Source organism: Ischnura elegans, chromosome 1 (assembly GCF_921293095.1).
Source record: "Ischnura elegans chromosome 1, ioIscEleg1.1, whole genome shotgun sequence".
Taxonomy (NCBI): Eukaryota; Metazoa; Arthropoda; class Insecta; order Odonata; family Coenagrionidae; genus Ischnura; species Ischnura elegans.
The window spans coordinates 53873062-53892992 of NC_060246.1; the positions used below are offsets into that span (position 1 = coordinate 53873062).

Sequence of the window (19931 nt, forward strand, 5' to 3'; positions counted from 1 at the left end):
TGGCTAAAATTTAAAGTTTTCCAATCGGTCTGAACATTCGTTTCTCGACGTATCACGTGGTATATACTCTAAAAATGACAGTTTTGAAAAATAGATGTTTGGACTCCCAGATGGCCCCACAAAGTAGAGGCATAAAGGCAATTGGCAAACCGTGTAGTAGATTTAAAATTTAGTCTTTCAACAATTTTTTCCTCGGGTCAGACGATTTAAGAGGGGGTCGACCTTATGACTTTTAGTCGTATTTCATCTCGTTCACCCCAAACCTTTGTCAGTCTGTCAGTCAGTGGTAGGAAGTAGGCTTTATAATGTATGGATTAGCAACTATATCTTAAAAACTGAGACAGCAAGCATCGTACTAAGATTGAGTGTTTATATGTCCCAACTGTGTAAATATCCAATGAATCTGCATGCCTTTCCCCATATTTTTAAATGCAAGTGGCATCTTGAATTTTGATTGAGAAAATTGTATCAATTGGTCGTCATTTGGAAGCAATAATTAAATTATTACATTTATGCGCGTAGAGTGTGGTCGTACCTACCACTTAAATTAATTATATTTGTCTCCGAATTAAGAAGGCAAAAATTGTATTTTTTCTTATAAATTTTTCGGGGTCTACCGGGTTCGTATTGATTTTTGACTAGTTAATTCATCGTAAAATGACACCAACGCAGCTCAAAACATTGGTAAGCCTTCATTTAAAAACTGTCGAAATTTACACCAAAATCATGGCTGTATTGGAAAATTTGATAGGAAAGCCAGTTTTTAGAACTGTAAAAAAGTGCTTACAATTAGAGTTACAAGTGATATAGAATTAAATGTGCAAGCAAGTATCATTTCTGATGCAAGAGTACCAGTTTGTTTGGTGATGAATGGTATTTTATCTTAGGGTTACAATGAATTTATTCAGAATTTTACTATGCTGCTTGCGCTAATGAATTTGGCGAACAGCTCTTATTTATAGTCCCAGTCTAAGTATTTGTCAGTATTGAGGTGTGGGACTATCACATAAGCCGTCAGCGGCGTCACTTAGCTTACTTTTACCGAAAATTTGAATCAGTTTCATGAAATAAACTTTCAGACTTTTTCAATTTACTCCACCTATAATTCAATCTGAATTGCTAGCAATTCTCCTATTGAAAAAAGCGCTCCACTAATGCGCTAATCAAATGACTATCAATCAATTTTAGCGCGCCCGATCACTTATATCTCAACCTCGCGATTGATTGACGTCTTCCCGAAACATTACGGCCTTAGTTGATGTTTAGGCTGCTGTCGCTGACTTGATGAAGTCGCTTTTAATGGTTAGTTGTTGTGAATTGGACTGTCATGGAAATTCGAGGTCAACAGGCAGGAAAACAGAGATGCTGGTTGGCTTCTCGTGGAGTTTATCTTCAAGGACCTATTCGATACTGGAACCCCATCCAAGGTCGTCTCACTGAAGAATTTGAGCAAGGAATGCGTTGCATTCGCACAATTGAGTTTTCATCCTATAAAATTAAATGCCGCCTTCACACAGTAAGCAAAATACATACGGGAGGAATACACTGAAAATATTATTGGATATGAAAAGATTTTACAGTTTAAGTTTCTTCATTCATTTTTCTGACCTAGCATTTGACGTAGTTTTTGCGAAATAATAATTTGCCGTTGTTTCTCACAATATCTAAATTCTTATACGCGATTCTATAAATATCTCTTCGTTTAAGTAATGAGTGCGGAGTGCGAGTCATTTTTTACTGTCCCGCGAGCTTATACGACGATAATTAGCCACATCCTGAATAACACCGTGAAGCCATGAAAATCGTGTTACTAAAATTGAATTATTATGTAGTGAGCCAATAATTGCGAATTGAAATCGAGGAAAGATTGTGTTGAACATCCGTTTGCCAGAGACAAATTTAAATTACCTTTGCCGTGCGATTACATTAATACCCAGTAACCATATTACTTCCTATCCAAATGTAACGAGTGGAGTCTTAGCTCTAATTTTCGATCAACACAATTAAACTCTTGCATCTTTCAGGAGCTGGATACCTGTTGGTACGTATCGTCGAGCATTGAGAATTGTAGTAATTTGCTTCTAGTGCTCCCTCCAGTAAGATATCGAATTAGTACAACATTAGCGGGTTAAAAGACCATCATTTGAAAGAGAAGGTCTTCTGAATGAATAAAAACAACCTTTGTATTTTTACAGAAAGTTTTTAAAACTACGGCGCGTTTTGATGCTGAGGCGTCATTCTCGAGTACTATTACTCGATGATTCAGTATGAATTTTCACCAAGTGATCAATCAATCGATTTCAGAAGTTCTACTGATTCAAATTTTTATTCTATTTCCATGAAATATTTAAAGTTACTGGGGTAAAAAAAGAGTCGATAAACCATAAAATTGGCGCTATGGCGTGTTTGTTATTGATGTATTTTCACCCGGTCCCGGAAGAGTCAGTATTTCGAACTGAGAAGGAATTTCTGCGTTGGTATGGAAGGTCGGGTTGAAGAGGGGATAGAAGCCTGTCACTGATCTTGTATGAGCCCACTTGAAATGCAGATAGAGAGGGCCAAAGCTTAACGCCTTATCTGACGGACCGATCGCTGCACTTGAAGGATTCCTTCTTCAAACCATTCATACTTTGTATTGAAGGAACAGTTTGTCTCCCAATGGTAAATCCCAATCCTTACATTAGGGCGACAAGTCAACTCTGTAACCACCAAGCTTCTCCGAAGTATACTGTTTCTTAGGCTGGTTTTCCACAACATGGTCAACCATTTTTCATATGATGAATTTTGATTTACATGGTTATAAAATAGGAGCCATTTATACGACAAAAGTACTTAATGTAGTTAAAGTAGTTAAAATGGCAAAGAGAAAATTCTATTGAATCTGTCGCAATTTTTCTCAACTTTTAAAAAAAGTGTATTAGTGCTGTAACTCTTAGCTTAAGAATTCAGTCTACTTCCTTCTTAACTTCCCAGTCAAAGTTTCACTTTCAGAAATAATCTCTATTGTCTCGAATTATGCATTAGCTTTCCTGGGAAAATTATTTATCCAGACTTTAGTTACCAGGTACCTTGCGTTCGCAATTTATGTTGGTTTTTCCTAAATATCAGCGTCAAAGATTTGAATATACTATGGCTCTTGGTTATGATATTAAGCTAAAAACTCCTAGAAATGCTTAGTTGTAACCCCTAGTTCCTCTCTTCCGTGCCAGTTCTTATATTTGCTTATGGCTCATTTTTCCCAATATCCTCTTTGACTTGCAGCAAGTGCTTTTGTTTAAATCTTACAATGGCTTTTCGTTATATGCTTCTGCTTTTACGTTGCCCATCGAACTAATTGTTGGTTTGTATTGTAGTGTACCTGCTATATTATTCCCTGAAGTACGGTGCTCCTCAGTGCCTTGCCTCCTTGTCATCTTCTTGCTTCCTCGATTCACACTTTATCTGCGTATTTGATCTGCCGCATCTTTCTGCAGCACCCAGTCTTGAAGGATTTTTTCTTTTGTGATATTTTTTTCCGTTGGCCCTTTATTACGAACCGTTGGGTGTCGCAGAAAGACGAATATATTCAGATAATTTGAAGACTTTCCGAAAGAAAGAAAATTAAGAGAAGGGAATGTTATGGTAGGAAAACGAAATTGCGATGATGATTTTAAACAGTTTTGGCTCTTTTGCACTCATTACTTTGATTTCGTTTAGATCGTCACCAATACCTGAAAGAATTGGATCATTCACATAAATTCGAAACGATTTCAATGTTTCTGAGTTCAAGTATGAATCTGACCAGAAGATTTATGCTGCCCAAAATTAGATATTTTATTCATGGAAACAACCATAGTACGTTTATCTCAAGATGATTGCATCATAAATACTAATCGAGACAGGATGGGAAGAACAGACTTAATTAAATTCAACGTCCAATCGCTGCATTTTGTCACTGTCAGTCCATCCAATTCTCCTTCTCAGTATCATACCTTTCGGTCGTATTTCTTGAGAATATTGACAACAAACCGCCGCCAGCACGGCGGAGAACGTGCACGTCGTGGAACGACCCGGTCACGAGGAAGATGGGCTTCGTGCAATTCCTGGCACTGACCAAATACATCTTCCTCACGACAGACTATCCTCCTGACGTAACGAGAACGAGGCGGACTTAAGATTCTCCGGATGAGGCGAAGGTATGTGAAACTCCCTTGGAACACGTAATGTCGAGTAACAGACACGCATAACATCCGGCACGCACGGAGCAATCGTGCCAGCGTGTGCTGCTTTTTTCAATCTTTTTTAGTGGGTCAGTGCAAGATAAGTGCCTTGCGGAACTGCATCGTTGATCAGGTGCCATCATCTTCGCCTCCTGGATCGTCAGTGGCACACTGGACGGCGTTGTGTGTTGTATTCTGAATCCCTCTCGCCTCGTGCGACGGTAGTAGAACAGACTCTAACGGAGAGACGCTTGCTTTAGCCAAAGGAACCCGCCTCTCCTTCTTGGAATGACTCAATAATTCGCTCTGGATCGGCAAGAGTGATCTCTTTGAACGTGCCGAAGGGAAGAAAAACACAAAGGAGCCAAACATACGATTCCAGGTTGACCGGTAAGGAGAGCACGCCAGCAGGCGTGGCAGTGGACCAAGTCTGCCAAGCAGTTCGGGAAGCCATATGCTTCACTAACTAAGACTTCCTACTCCTCACGACACATTATGTGGGGCATGTCTCGGTGGAGCAGCAGCAGCGTGCTGTGCGACTCTGCCCATCGGCTAGCTGCAAAGTGTCTCTCATATCCAGGACAGCCAGAGATAAATCAGCCGAGGATCGCTGCGGCCAACTGGAGACTCATCCCTTAACTGTCCAACCAGAAGGTTGACCAGTAGAGTGCGAGGAATTGAATATCGCGGTGGGTTTCGCAAACAGTTGTGGTGGTGGTGGTAACTAGGGTTAATATCCAATAGATTAAGTCATATTCAACGCCTTTAATGTTGGAGGAATTTATTTTAGGAAGGCTCCTTTGTCGAATGCATGAAGAATGAGGACATGGAATCAGTATCGCATTGCTCATAACGTTTTCGCCTTATAGGTTTTCATCCATCGATGGGACTATTTTGGTGAAATTTACATCCTTTTGACAATTAAAAATAGGGCAACTTCATTTACCAACGAATACAATGGCTATTTCAATTGTAATGAATGGTTATAAGTTATTTGGCAGTATTAGATATAGGATATTACAGTGCCCATCAAAACAGTAATAACGTATGTTTAAGGTTCTTGAACAGATTTTTACAGCCGATTGAAAAGTACTTCAGCCAGAATTGATGATCGAATTCTTCATTTAGAGCCAAATAGTTTCATGTGTTCTTAAATATTTGTGATTTTATTACAGAAATTTTAATCACAACTAGTGCATTCAATTTGGAATTTATTCTAGATTTTCGTTATTTAGTGGCAATCGGTATTTTATGAAGCCCCACAAGAGAGGTGTTTATTAATGAGAGTGGAAAATGACCGTCATATTTAGTTTTCAGTACACTTACCCTTGTGATGCCGAATATTACTTCTGAAATTTGAAGGACACTTGAGCTTTGAAATATTATTTTCTCTAACTACGTACATGGCTCAGAAAAATTAGTACCTATCATCATATACCAGCCTCACGGAAGCTCAAGCCTAAAAAATGTTTATAATTGTTTACCGGGCATAGGCGACTTTGGATTATAATGAGATAACGCATGGCATAAATTGGAATTTGTTAATAGAATAATTTATTTTAATTAAATGACGACTGTTTCAAGAATCCTGAGCTATGAAAAAGAGAGGAATTACCTTTCGGTAACCCCTCTTCTGGGTGTGAAAGAATTTTGTAAACCATGTATCATATCTCATCTCATACGTTACGTTGTGTATCTATGCACTATTAGGGGGAATATATTTGCGATGATTGCTGTGGGTAAAAGTTTAGAGCCGAAATTTAAAGGCAATTTGTCGGGTAATACTGAACTCCTGCCATAAACATGCGGGGGTTAAGATTTATTGTCGCACGGACCTACCTATGATTAATTAATTGAGAAAATAATTCCCTAGATCATTGAAAATTTCAATCTATCATTTCAAATCTATATCTGCATTTCAATAATGAAAATTTCATCATTTTTTAACTCCGCAAAATATTGTGAGAAAGAAAAGCTTAAACGTACAAGCCCTAGATAAAGAGTCTTTGATGAATGACAAGCTAGTCAATGTTTTAGCGCATAAGCCTTGGATTGGACCATGTAAGCAGGGGAAAGGAGAAATGTTTTAGCTGATTATTTTGTCGCATACTGCAAAAATATAAATGAATTCGTAAACAGCTAATAAACTAATATTTAGGGTTTGGTATTTTCAGAACATAGAGTGACGTGGGGTGGTAGACTCATCGTTAAGATTTGTCAATGAGAAAGTCTTGGAAAATGGTGCATTTAAAAATCTGCTATTCGTTTTACCTTGGGCTCAATCTGGTCGGAAGGACACTTTTGACTTCATTTAGGTTTAGAGTCAAGGCTAATGACTAACCGAATCGAGTAATTGGTTGAAATCTAAGAGTTCCGCAATTCTTATTCAACGCCACCTGATCCATTTTCCTCAAGTATCATCATTTGAAAGAATCCATTTGCAAAATCTCCACACTAAAATATCACAGCAGCCCAAACTCACAAAATGCCTCCAAATGAGGTAAGTCGTATTGTCCAAGGAAAAAAAGAAGAAGTACGTGTGCCAACCTGATAAACTTAAAATGAATCGAGAATCTTGAACGGAAAAAAGTTAATAGTTTACACTACAACCATAAATAACTGTAAACATTAACTAAGCTTTTGTGACGATGTGATACTCCAAGTGGCTATGGCTTAAGTTAAACATGAATTTGTGTTAAAAAGGAACGATGTAAAGTAAAAATATTGTTATCAATTGTCACGTAATTCTATCACGTTTAATTTATTACTGGCTAGAGAGCATAACTGCCGCACTCGTATGAAAAAATAGAATGAAATGAAAGTTAAAACATTGATAGTGGATGCTATACCGATTTAAAGTTGGCTGGCTTAAACGCAAAAAAATTAACATTAATTTCAGTCGTGAGCCTATCTACCCTAATCACCCACATTTCTGTAACAAAAAATCTTCGAGGTTTCGCCATCACACACTCTGTGAATTACCATGCCCCCTTTCCAATAAATCTATGAAGTTTATCTATGTGATATGATTTGAAGTATCAAGGCTTTGTTAAACTATTGCACATTATGGAGTATTTATAGGTCTTGCACTTGTGTGTCACGATGAAATAAAAATACACTTCAAGCTTTGTGTTGTTTGGCATTGCAAAACCTAGCAACCAATGCGATGTTGCAGGGAAATGCGGAAAAGAAAATAATAGAGGAATTTTCTCGAGAGCTTGACGAAGAAGAGGTGAACGGTACTTCATAAGGAGTACGGTTGAAAACAGAGCCGCTATGCTAACACAGCTTCAAGGTGCTTCTTGAAGCGCCAGAGATAATACTTGAACTTCTAAATTGCGTATTTTAAGTGCAAAACATAAGTACCCACATTGGGAAACACAACTGAAAGTAATGGCTTAAAGGGAGATTTTCTGACGATATGACATGATGTTAAGTTGATATTTAGTTTTTACTAACTCTGAAAAGGTTTTTTATTTTCTTTCAAATGCCTGCATGTTGGTTAAGATTAAGTGAGTATCATAAAATTTTTCATTGTATTCTGGAAAGTAAACGGCGAGGACAAGACGAAGAAAGCTAACACATATGTATTTTTTTAAATTGGAAAATTTTAAATACATGATCTTGGAAATTACTTATGAAATGTATGTATTTTATTACACGCATTCTATTTTGTATTTTTTATTTGATATAGGAGGTGTTAGCAAATACCCTTTCCGCATCTTACTACATGCTACTAAAATATTACCCACTTTTAATCAATGTGTTTCTGAAATAAAATATTTTAAGGGGATCAGGTTGGTATGGTGGCTTCAGCGTTGACTTCTCACCCAGTCGGTCCAGGTTCATATTCCGGCTGTGGCAGAGATTTTTCAGAGACTCCTTGAGATCCCTGACTGACCGCTTTGTGGATGAGACGTTAAGCCGCGGCCTCCTTGGCTCCTTTAATTAAAAAGCAGGCTATTGCCGGGTATCTGTTTTTCTCCAGTCTTCCCTCATGGCGAAAATGACCTCAGCTGTCGGTCACCTCCTCCATATGCCAAACCAAAATAGTTGAAAAATTGTAAATGCATTTCGCAACTATATTTCATGAGATGATTGAGGACGATCCATTCAAAACCTAGTGGTTGGATTTTGCTCTTCCATGGGTTCAATCCATGATTCCAACAGTAATGCGATGCCGGGCGTGTTTTGAAGGTCGCACTGATGCTCTCTTACCTCAAGAGTAGGGTTTATCCTTGCTCGTCCTTACATCCATCGCACGAAGAGTGAGAAAGAAACCTTCGAAAGAAACTCATGGAGACACTGTTTCTCAACACCCTAAGCGTTTCTTTTGCGGTCCCACTTCCTGGTATTAGTCAAAGATTGTTGTTAGATTCGTGAATGGGGCATTATCGGCAGTTTTTCCTGAATAGCGGTGAGCTTTAAAACTTTCGTCGTCAATAGCTTTTTTCCATAAATGTTGTCTCTTCTAAGAGATAAATTCTGAATATTTCCAATTAATAATGCAACAGAACACTCCCGCTTCACAATCCCAATTCGTTCCTCATGGATATTAGTGATACTGATTCCGTGTTGAAAGGAACTAACGTAGTAATTCATATCATCGTGATAAGAATCAAAACCTGGAAAAATCACGGCTCGGAATATCGTGAAAAGTTTAATGATAGGAGCCAGTTGGAAGAAAATTGGCACCAGTCGACGCTTATTTTTTTAATGAAGAGACTGTAATGAATTAGTTGATATGCACAAAGTTTGAGAGCAATAGATCATCCGAAGAAAACACTGGCGCCAATGATGGAGGAAGTAGCCACCTTCCCAGCAACGTGTGAATTTCACTCATTGCAGGGATAATTACAACTTGGGATTTTAACCCATCCATCAAACCGGTCTTCAAGCCGAAGACTGGTGGCAGTTAATTTGTGAGTGACGCTTGTAATTTGTGTGCACTTACTCTTTTATCAAATCGAAAGAATCATGTGGAAGAAGACAGGAGGTTGCTGGGTATCTCCTTTGATATCATGCACATATTCAAGACAGGCGCCACTGAGTCATTTCCTACTAGATTCTTGACAGCATGGTTCGTGGACTTTCTACTCAATCATCCTCTTTCAACCAATGCCGAGTGGAACCCAGTGCGAGAAAAAATCCAGAACTCATTTGGAGAGGTGGTATGAATAACCGTTTTCTATCTTAGTCTAACAATAAGTATCACTCTAGCTCGACCAGTATGTTTTCGCGAAGTATTATTTATTTGAAACTTAAGCCATCGTATTGAATTATCTGGGCGTATATAGAATAGACCCTTGCCCGCATTCACCAGTATCGTAATGCCCTTAGCATTTTGTAAGATGAAAAAATTTCGTGTTACAGATTAATTACCACTCTGTGATAATAATGAATGGTCATTAATCCTAAGATTGGTTAGTCGAAATGATCGATAATGGACGTAGAACTTCACTTCCTCAAGTTTATGGTTTCAATGGTTCTCAACATTTCAAGATAAAAGCTTAAGGTTTAATAAATGATCACGTCAAGACCGGCCAAGCGTGAGTGATGCGTACTTTCAAGTGTTTATAAATAAATAAATAGTTTTTTATTACTCCAAAAATAAAAAGTACAGAATAGAATTGATTGCATACAAAGGAGTAACTTTAGGTAGCCATTAAGGAGAACCTGTTTTATGGCTACCATCATTTACTAAAGGTCATGCTAACATAGAAACATTTTAGGCACAGCATTTGAATTGCACGCTTTCAAATAGTTATGGTGGTCAGGGGCGCAGGAATTAAGGCAAAGGGGGTTTTAGGAGCAACTGGACCTGGGGTGTGTGGTATACCCGCCAGGATAAGCGGGAGGTGTGGGGGCCCTCCCCCAGAAATTTTTTAAGATTAATGGTTCAAATTAGAGAGCTGTATGGCTTTCTGAGGGATATTTTCTTAATCAGAACACTCTTCTATAAGAATATTAATCAAATGAAGTAAAATGGATTAAACTTAAAAGTTTCCCTGAGCTCTGGGGGGGGGGGGGGGTTATCCCCCAAAACACCCCTCGCTACGCTACTGATCGTGGTAATTATCAAATCAGAGGACTGATAAACCAAACCTTTAGAAAGGAGTAAAATCAGTGTTGTCTGTTGAAATGTGGCGGAAGAACATTTTAAACAAGTAGCAAAGCTTAGTCATTTTGTTCTGTCCACAATTATTACACGAAAGAAAGTACACGCGTTTCAACCTCAGAGTAAGTGTGAGTAATAGTGGTTTCGACTAATTAGGATGCAATCAAGACTAAAATGGCAAAATCTCAGGTCAAGTGTCTCCGGATGAGTCTGTTTTGTTGACGGTAGCGTTTGAATGCATGTTGTTTATTTCGTTATGTTTTTCACGAACGCATAGAGCGTAAAAAACATAACGAAACATAGACGCTAGTGTTTTGAAATGAAAAATCTGTGTTTATAATGTTTGATTGTAATAAATGAAATAATGATTGAAATAAAATGTTTGATTTTCCAAAATGAATCTATCGTACAGAGTTGTTTCAAGCTTAATCGTGTGTGATTATAACGTATTAGTAAATTAGATGTTATTGGGATTTTTCTAAGAATATTTTCATTTTACTAAACGGCAGGTTTCAATAGATTTTGTGTTATTCAGGTAAATAACAGACTTGAAGATAATAAAAATGCATTGAGACTCGTCGTATAGTATAATTAAATTACTTGTGGAAAATTAACAGTACCTAACTTTTAATTTACTGTTATGAATGTAGAGAATTTCTACCCATTAAGACTTTAATATTTTTTCCTGTGTTTTGATATTTTTTCCTGCTGTTTGAGGCTTTAATTCCCCCGTTACAATTATCGAACGTATTTTGCATTGACAAACTTAATTAAGAAATTTTGTAGGCCCAGTGGGTAGAGCCAAGGATGAGACAGATGAGTCTCAGGTTCAATTTATGAATGAAGCCAAAAATAAACCACAAAGAAAACTACTCAAATTTGAAGGCGATTCAGGGAGAGTTACTGGCTCCTCCACCCTGAATGTGTGAATACTACATGCCTATAGTATGGATTGGGTTGAGCTCCACCCTCACCTACCCAGAATGGTTGTATCACCAAGTGAGTTAGTTAAAACATTTATTTACTCATAGTTCAGATACTAAAGTGGTCATACCTGCAATTTTAGTCATGTCTCTTACGATTTAATTCACGTTTATTTTTTGTCAGATCAGGAAGGAGCATTCGTAATGTAGTTGTTATCTGCATTTTCCCACGTAAAGGCTCGAATCGACCTAAGAATTTATAGAAAAATTTCTGATTTTCCAATGCGATTTATTTCTCGAGAGAAGCTTCTGGTGAGCGATTCTCTTTTGCCTCCAAGTCACCAGCCTTTCTACCATACAGCTCTTAAGGCCGCAATACACGGTAGATAATCATGCGAATGATCATACTTGATGATCATGCTAATGAAATCATTCGCCGAGTACAATGGAAAAATTCGCGAATGAACCGTCATGCGCATTATTGTACAGTGAAAATTAGAACATGTTCTATTTTGTTCGCACGATTCTGTGATGATCACGTGATCATTCAGCATGATCTTTTGCATGACCATTCACCGTGTATACATACATGCCTTAACATACTGATGTAAGATTTATGTTCTACCCTCGTTGGCATGCGGAAAATGGCATGCGTCCTATTTCAGCCGAGCTTTCACGAACTCTGACCCTTTACGGGGGTGTAGGTGTGAGGAATGACGTGAGCACTTATTGGAACAAATGATCGTCACTCCAGGAAGTACTTACGTGGTTATGCTGGCAACTTGAGGGCGGGGATAAGTGGAAAGCGATGGTTAGAAAGATAATCACATTGAGAGTAGCGGGTTACCACACGGATTTGAAGAATTGTTAAGTTTTCCAGGATATTTAAATCGAAAACAAGAAAATCAAATGTTATCTGAAGTAGTAACATCGGCGATATTAATTTGAATTACCTTATAATCATTCCATAAAACAGAAGCGTATGATTTGAGCCTTTGACTTTCCGTCTGATAAAATACCCATCTATGAAAATTGAGTACGATTTTGTAACTGTGTGTGGATTAAAATATTAAGCCATTCTGCATGACAATATGCGTAATGTGACTTCAAATAATATTATTTTATCATAGATACACTAACACATACTGAAAAGGACTAAAGCCATCTATTTATCGCATTAGTCGGTAGTTGCAGCTAAAAGAAACGTTTTTAGTTGTAGATAAAGTAACTGTCGTCACATCAACAATAAGAGGTAGTAACTTACATAAAACACTGTTACTTAAGGAGGAACCATCATTTCAAACATGCCCGAAAACCTCCCCTTATTTTGACATATGTTGTTGCTCATTATTTTTTCTATCGAATGGTGAAAAAATATTACTATGTCACCGGCCATTTAAGAAAGATTTATGGATTTGAAAATGACGGATTTCCACCTTGAAATACATTGTCTTTATGGGAGAATGATGACCTTCCCTTGTAAAACATTTTTTATCACAAATTTGGCCCGAAATATGTCGTTGAAAAATTAGCACAGCATAGAATAGACATCGATACTTAATATATCTTTTTTTTAGAAGGGGTTACCGATATGTTAGCGCCAGTATTTAAGTTTAAAGAATATACTTCCGGTTTTCTGCAGAGCGAGCAGCCATTATGCGGCGGAGGTAGTGGCAACGTTGCAAATATACGGAGGTTAAATATGAAGAGCGATATTGCACCTGTCGACCGCTGCATAATTCCAGTGAATTGGATTTTTCGGAGTCATTTTCATACGTATTCATTAAACGAATATTCAGTTCATCTCGAAACGTGCTATACACCGAAGTATGAAATTTATCAGTGCTGGTTGTTAAAGTAATTCCTATATGCGACTACATTTTATTAAACATGCGAATAATCATGACCGGAATTCAATACATCCCTTTGAAATTGTCGGCGTATCGCTTCAAAAGCGAAAATGATAGAATATAATGAGACTTGCGATAGTTTATCTGTTCTTCTGAATACTACTTCAAATTTTTTTACGTTTATTTCGAAAAATATGCATCGTTTTCAACTTGTAGAAAATACTTATTTAAATAGAAGTTCTAAGCGTAAAGTAGAAAATCTAGCGCATTATGTATTTAATCATCAGTTTAATTGATATTAAATGTCTAGAATAAGGTGTACAGGTAAATGAATGTACCACGAGACAAGCATATTGTTGTTGGGTACCGACTATGTAGTATTTGGAAATACAACTTTGCGAACGTACTAATTAATCGAATATTCACCCATGTAATTCTTCGAAAGTATAAAATAAAATAGACAAGAGTACTTCCTTTTTCACTGACCAAACAATTTACTTTGATACGTTTTCCAAAGGTCCAATTAGCATAATTTCAAAAAACAACAGTAAATACATTTACCTATTCATGAAGTCATTGCAGGAGGATAAAAATTAGGATGCATTCCTGAACAATCGATGGCAGCTGACATAAGTGAGTCCGTAGAAGTTGCAATGCCAGCCTTCCAAATTTACTGAAACTTCGGCACTAGGAACAAGTATTATTTAATTATCCTGATACTAATGATTCGAATTACATTTGGGTTATAATTGACACATTAGTTTCTAATTTTCACTAATCAACTCCTTATTAATAGTATGGATGAGGCTATTGAATGGAAAATCTACAAAGAAATAAACATTAAAGAGCTTTGTTTCAGTCATTCGACAGGGACTTTAATCTTCATAAATCAAGACATAAACATTGATTATTTAAACAATGATGGACACTTTATGTTGGGAAATATTGCAAAAATTTCTTAAGAAATTAAAAATGCACGTAAACGATTCGGTATCCTTCAACAGATGCACTCGTTGAAATCGCTTCGATGGAATTGATGGATTCACTTTCGGCCACATTTCGTTTCCTCAAATAATCCAAGCTCTTACCTTTACCTTCAGACACAAATTTGCCTTTAAATCGGCACAATGACGCCATCACTTCAGCCCAAAGGTATATTTAATAACTTAAGGCTAAGTAAAAGGGATAATAAAACGAGTAATATTGTCACAATGCAACGTAACTCTACGAGGTAACGTAAACAAACAAAGGTGCTCAACCGCTGTGAAACTACGATATGTTGGCAGCGTTGTCAAGTTGGTGGTCAGCAATTATAAATAAACCATTTTTCCAAATTATGTTGAAATTAACAGAGCAAAAGGTCTCATTAGTTAAGTTCATTTTATTCATCACAAATGATGTAGTTATAAAGCTTTACTGTATTTCCAGAGAAAGTACTTAAATTCTTCCGATACTTAATAGTCAATATAACAGCCATTCTTCATATCACTAGATTATTCCATTTTAAGTAAAATTCATGCATTATACAGCTATTTTGATTGATTTAGCATTACTTTTAATTTTTATGAATGACTAATTGAGCAATTTTAACTCGTTGTTATCGAGTTTATCTAACTAATGAAAGCAGTATTTCGAAGCGCAGGTTCCTCCTTAATGTGAAATTCTTTTGAAGGAAAAAAGCAACCTTTTTTTTGGGCTAGATTAATCAGAGATACGTGTTAAGTTGAAAAATGATATCTCGGTTGCATTCCTTCGAAAAATGTCTCCTCCTGTGTCTTTAAAGCAAAGTTCTTGGATTATAGTTTTCTTGTGTATCGTGGAGATAGGCACACATCCTAAACCCTTCTTTGAAATGCAGAAGATGACTATGATGACTGAATGTCTCAAAGAAGCCCTTTAAATTGATAAATATTCATCCATTAAATTTCTACTTTGATTTTTGCAATTAAATCGATAGAGTTAATATTGTGCAGCAGTCCCCAGCTTTCCGTAAATTATTAGTTTTTTTACAATTTTCCTGGGGAAAAACGAAATATTAGAATTTATTGGGTGTAAAATTGATTTTTTTCGTTCGATAATTGTACACCCCCTATGAAAAAATTGTATAAACCTGTTTCAAAATTTTATACAATCTTATACATTGCCATGGCAATTGTATAAAATTTTGAAACAGGTTTATACAATTTTTTCATAGGGGACTTATCTCAAGCTCATTTTTATGTGTAGCAATAAGTTAATGCTTATTAAAAATATTAAAAATGAGTTTTTTTAGCATATTGCTTTAAATACGCCTGGATATTCCTGGGATTAGGTCCTGAGACTTGAAATATAAATGCGTATGCTGTATCTTCTCCGTCAAGCAAGGCGTCGCATTTCACACAGCAAATATGTAATTTAGTGAGAATTTAGCTGCTCAGTTGTCTGTCATAAATGCGTGTCGACATGAAAATTAAACGTTTCACAACTTTGAAACGGATGTAGGTGACTATTTCATTTATTCTCAGTGTTGAATATTTTTTATCATTTGTGTTAGGAAGTTTCTCTTTGAATAAGAGGCTTATGCACTTTTACGACTGTAAACTACTGAGTGCTCTATTTATATGACTCGCTCTGCTCGCTGGGGGGCTCTGCCCCCCCTAGGCCCCCCCGAAGAAGGCCTCCGGTCTGTTATGCTCACTGTGGGAGGTCTTACACTTTTTGTTTGCTACTTGTTACTTAAGGATCGTTTACTTTTAAACTGGCTAGCTTAGGTGTAAGCAATATTTCCACTTTCACGTAAAACGAGCGCATGGTACGTAGGCTACAATATGAATGTAAATATTTATAAAGAGAAACGTTTTTCTGAGGGGCTAAAAAAGTAAAATAAATTCCTACGAGTTTCTCTAACTTATTCAATTCAAATACAAAAAACGTTGAGACCACGTTCCACTGTAACACCTAATGCATACGTAATATCATAACATAACGACTTTACGAATTACAATGAAAAACACGATTATTAATTATTTTCCACAAAACTCAACCAAATTCTTGATATACGAATAAAATGTAACAGCTGTTCCCCTTCGTAAGCGAATTACGTAGGGACTGAATATCAATATCTAGAAACAAATACGCCTTAGCATGAATTGGGGCTGGTATGACGAATTTTATCGAAATATTATTGATCGTGATCGCGAATGATTTCACTTCAGAAATACCTCTATTTTAGGTTTTAATGAATCGGGACACACAAATATCTCAGCTTTAATATCCAACGCAATGCGCAATAAATCTGGTGAGTAACGGATCACAGCCTTTGGTGTACAAGACATTGTGAATGTCAAGATTTCGATAATTTTCACAGTTGAATAACTTAGTCACTCAAGGAAACATGATTTTCGCAAGACAAATAATTGAATAAGGAATACCTTTATTTGCACTTATCTTCCATATTGTATTATTCACTGCCTATTCACTCCTGTAGCTCACGGATAACATTGTACATTAAAAAGGACATTAGCGGAAAAAAGAACGTACCTATACAAAAATAAAAAGTTATCACCATCACAAAAAATGAAAATAAAATCATTTTTACCTAGCTACATTATGTAAGACTTGTTTAAAAGTCTTTCTACTACAATCGTGTATCGCCAACAAGATACGAACTATAGTCAACAGCAATTTCATATTTCTAAATTGGCATTTAGTGCACTTGTTAACTTTGAAATTAATAACCACCACACTTTCGATGTAATATACCAAAAACAACAACTAATCTCCTACCTTATACTTCTCCGCTTTTAATTTGAATGCGCTTTGATTTAAACAGATGTTTGTTCGTGCGGAAAGAAGACGCAAAGAAATAGACACTTCAAATATTACTTTCTTAATTTTCTTCATTATATTTATCAGTTTTTCGTTTTAATTCCTTTATCTTCTTTCCTAATTTAGCTCCTCTTGTTTGCATAAACAAATATGTTGCTATGATTGTTCGTTTGTATGACTGCCGCGCCGCCATTGGAATTTGGTGGCCATTTTTTTAAACTAATCCCCATACTCAATTTTATATGAATAGACAGATAAATAATGAGGAACTTGCATGGGTCGTAGATTGCTCTAAAAACTATTTTGAATAAGTCAAATGGATACATTAGCTCGCAAAAATACCTTCAGTTTCTCCATTCAACATCAAAAGAAATAAAAATATTGCATTTAAAATCGAGAAAAATTTCTCTGAGCCGACCACTGCGCGAAGACACCCGAGCGTTGCCGAGGCCAGGCGTGACGTCATAGGTGCCTAAACAACCGTAGGGAGTAGGGAAATACGCTGAGCGCATGGTGTAAAATTTGTTTTGAAGGAGTATTTAGCCGCTCATCGTCACTTTATTTTGTTCTGTTATTCTGGGGCAAGTTTTCCTATTGCTATTGTGCCTAGATTATTACTTGGGATATTAATAATGCGGCATCGGGATGATGAAGTACAAGCGTTTCACTTCGTGTGTTTTAGTTATCAGAAAAATGGATGATACCGTTGCCACTCGTTCGAATAGTACACCTGAAATTCATCTACGTCTACATAATACCCCGCAAGCCGCCTAAAAGGCGTGTGGCATGGGGTGTTAGGACACCAGCCTTTTTTTAGGACACCAAAAATTGATGCCACGACCCTCATGGAATCTGTTAAGACAAATTATTGCTATACGTCGGCGGAAAATCGAGTTGTAAAAGAAACTTGTAATACTGGAGGATAACGATCGTAAGCTGTGCTGTTGACATTAGAGTAAGCTGTGCTGTTGAATTTGGCAACGCCGGATTAACGGAGAAGGTAGTCCTATCCGTCCTACGGTACGAATTCACAGCAAAACAGTCTGCACACAATCCACATGTGAGATCGCGAATCGGTTCCGCTGCCAACACACACTCAAGCTACAACCTATTTCAATAATATAGGTAAATCCATAAACAATATACTAGCATATACCATAAAAATATAGTGGGAAACAGGCAAATACTCTTATCAAAAACTGGATGTCACTATCACATTATTATATTCATCACGTACAACTTACAATAACAGAACTCGTTATGATGAATACAACTATTTATTCACTGATTTAAACCCTTAAATTAGCCCACACAAGTGACACAGGTGACATACTACTATTCGTTGAAATAATGGAATAACAAACTTCACACACAGTTTTTATTTCAATAGCGTGATCGTGAAATGTCATATCTACGGTGAACAACGGAGATTAGCACGCCACTGACAATTTTTACACTACTGTTAGACATTTATCGATAGCGTAATAGCACTTTTTACAATTCAATCACGATGGAACACTGATAACTCATGGCCGATATTTTTCAACCTTGTCAAACTTTGTGCATTACAACCACTGTCACTGTGATTATTAGCAGTAGCTTAACGGGAGATGTCACGTTGAAAATAACACTATTTTGGCATAAAAATGTTCCTAGATGTCTCAAATCAGCGAGCAAAAGTTGCATTGACTGGAATTCACCCCATAATACAAGCACAGACAGTCCTAAACGACGAATTCTCCGGTACCTACAAATAAACGGATGAAGCTATTGTATATAAAAGCTAAGCGGACATTAGTAAACATCAAAATCGTTCTAATTACATACTTAAATGAATGATATGCCGTCGATAACATCAACTTACAATTAACGTATCCCCCTTCCAATGGCCGTGGCTCAGACTCCTACAACGATGTTATTTAGGTATTATCAAATTTTTGGTTTAACTGCTCCAGTTTTATATTTTATGCCCTTACTCAGATATTAATATTATAAATAATGCAAAATACGAGGGCTTCCAAGCCTCTATCGTCGGATATTTATCTTTAAATATAAAATAATCAACACGTCTAACAAACGAAGCTCTCACAACTGCTGGCAACTATTACAAACAATCACAACAATAGCTTCGCGTGATGTTTAGGCACCTTTGACGTCATCGAGGCTCGTCGGCAGTGGCTTGGGGGGTGAGGGAGTTTTTCCCGCGCTTTAAAATTCGTTATATTTATCATTAAATATCTCGCGAAGGAAAACTCAGATTTACATGCGGTTTTCTTTGTTGTATTCAGAAAATAATTTTCTGTCCGCCTATGAAATAAAAAAAATTCATGCAAGTTCCCCATTGTAAATTTAGTGTTTTCATAATTTTTCCTGGGGTTTCAGACAATTTTAGAGGGGGTCTTCATTAGACTGTTTGCCGTATCTCGTCTCGTTCACCCCAAACATTTGTATGAGTGAGTGAATGAATGAATGAGTGGTCGTTAAGGGGCTTTATAATATATAGATAAATCTCCCTTCCCTGAAGAGAATCACCATGGTTTCCTTCCTTACTAAACTACATCAATAATTCAAGTTTTACATCTTGACATTGCTGACCTCATAATTTCTCACTCATTTCATATGCAATTGATTTTTTGATTGATGGAGGCCATGATTTCTTAATTGCTCAAATACCCGTTACCTCTTCAAACTTGCGCCTTAGAGGAAGACTCGCTAGGTCACCAATCAAAGTGTTGAGACAAAATCTTTCCCAGCTAATATAATTTTAGAGCTGATTCCAAGAATTCAATGAAATTCATTTCGAAGGCATCATCAAATGGTCTCACCCGAGTTGAAACCGCGAACCCCTAGAAAGCAGCCCAGTCGTCAACATATTGTAAATCACATGTTTTTACAACTATTTCAGCCGAGTAGTGGAAAACTGATCAGCTTTCAGCTACGGACAATATATAGCAAATTAAATTTTAATACCTACAAGTCTATTTTCACTTGTGACTAAGCAGGCACCATAATAATTTTGACTCTAAATAGTTAC

The 19931-nt window shown here is 36.8% G+C and overlaps 1 protein-coding gene across 1 annotated transcript in view; it reads left to right on the plus strand.

Annotated features, from left to right (window-relative positions):
* The first annotated feature begins 4286 nt into the window (after positions 1-4286).
* LOC124160764 (pancreatic lipase-related protein 2-like) overlaps positions 4287-19931 on the plus strand; it is a 136487-nt gene continuing 120842 nt past the window's right edge. The window contains exon 1 of the mRNA XM_046536802.1: positions 4287-4888. The gene's annotated coding sequence lies outside the window, so the exon portion shown is untranslated. The remainder of the gene's footprint in view (positions 4889-19931) is intronic.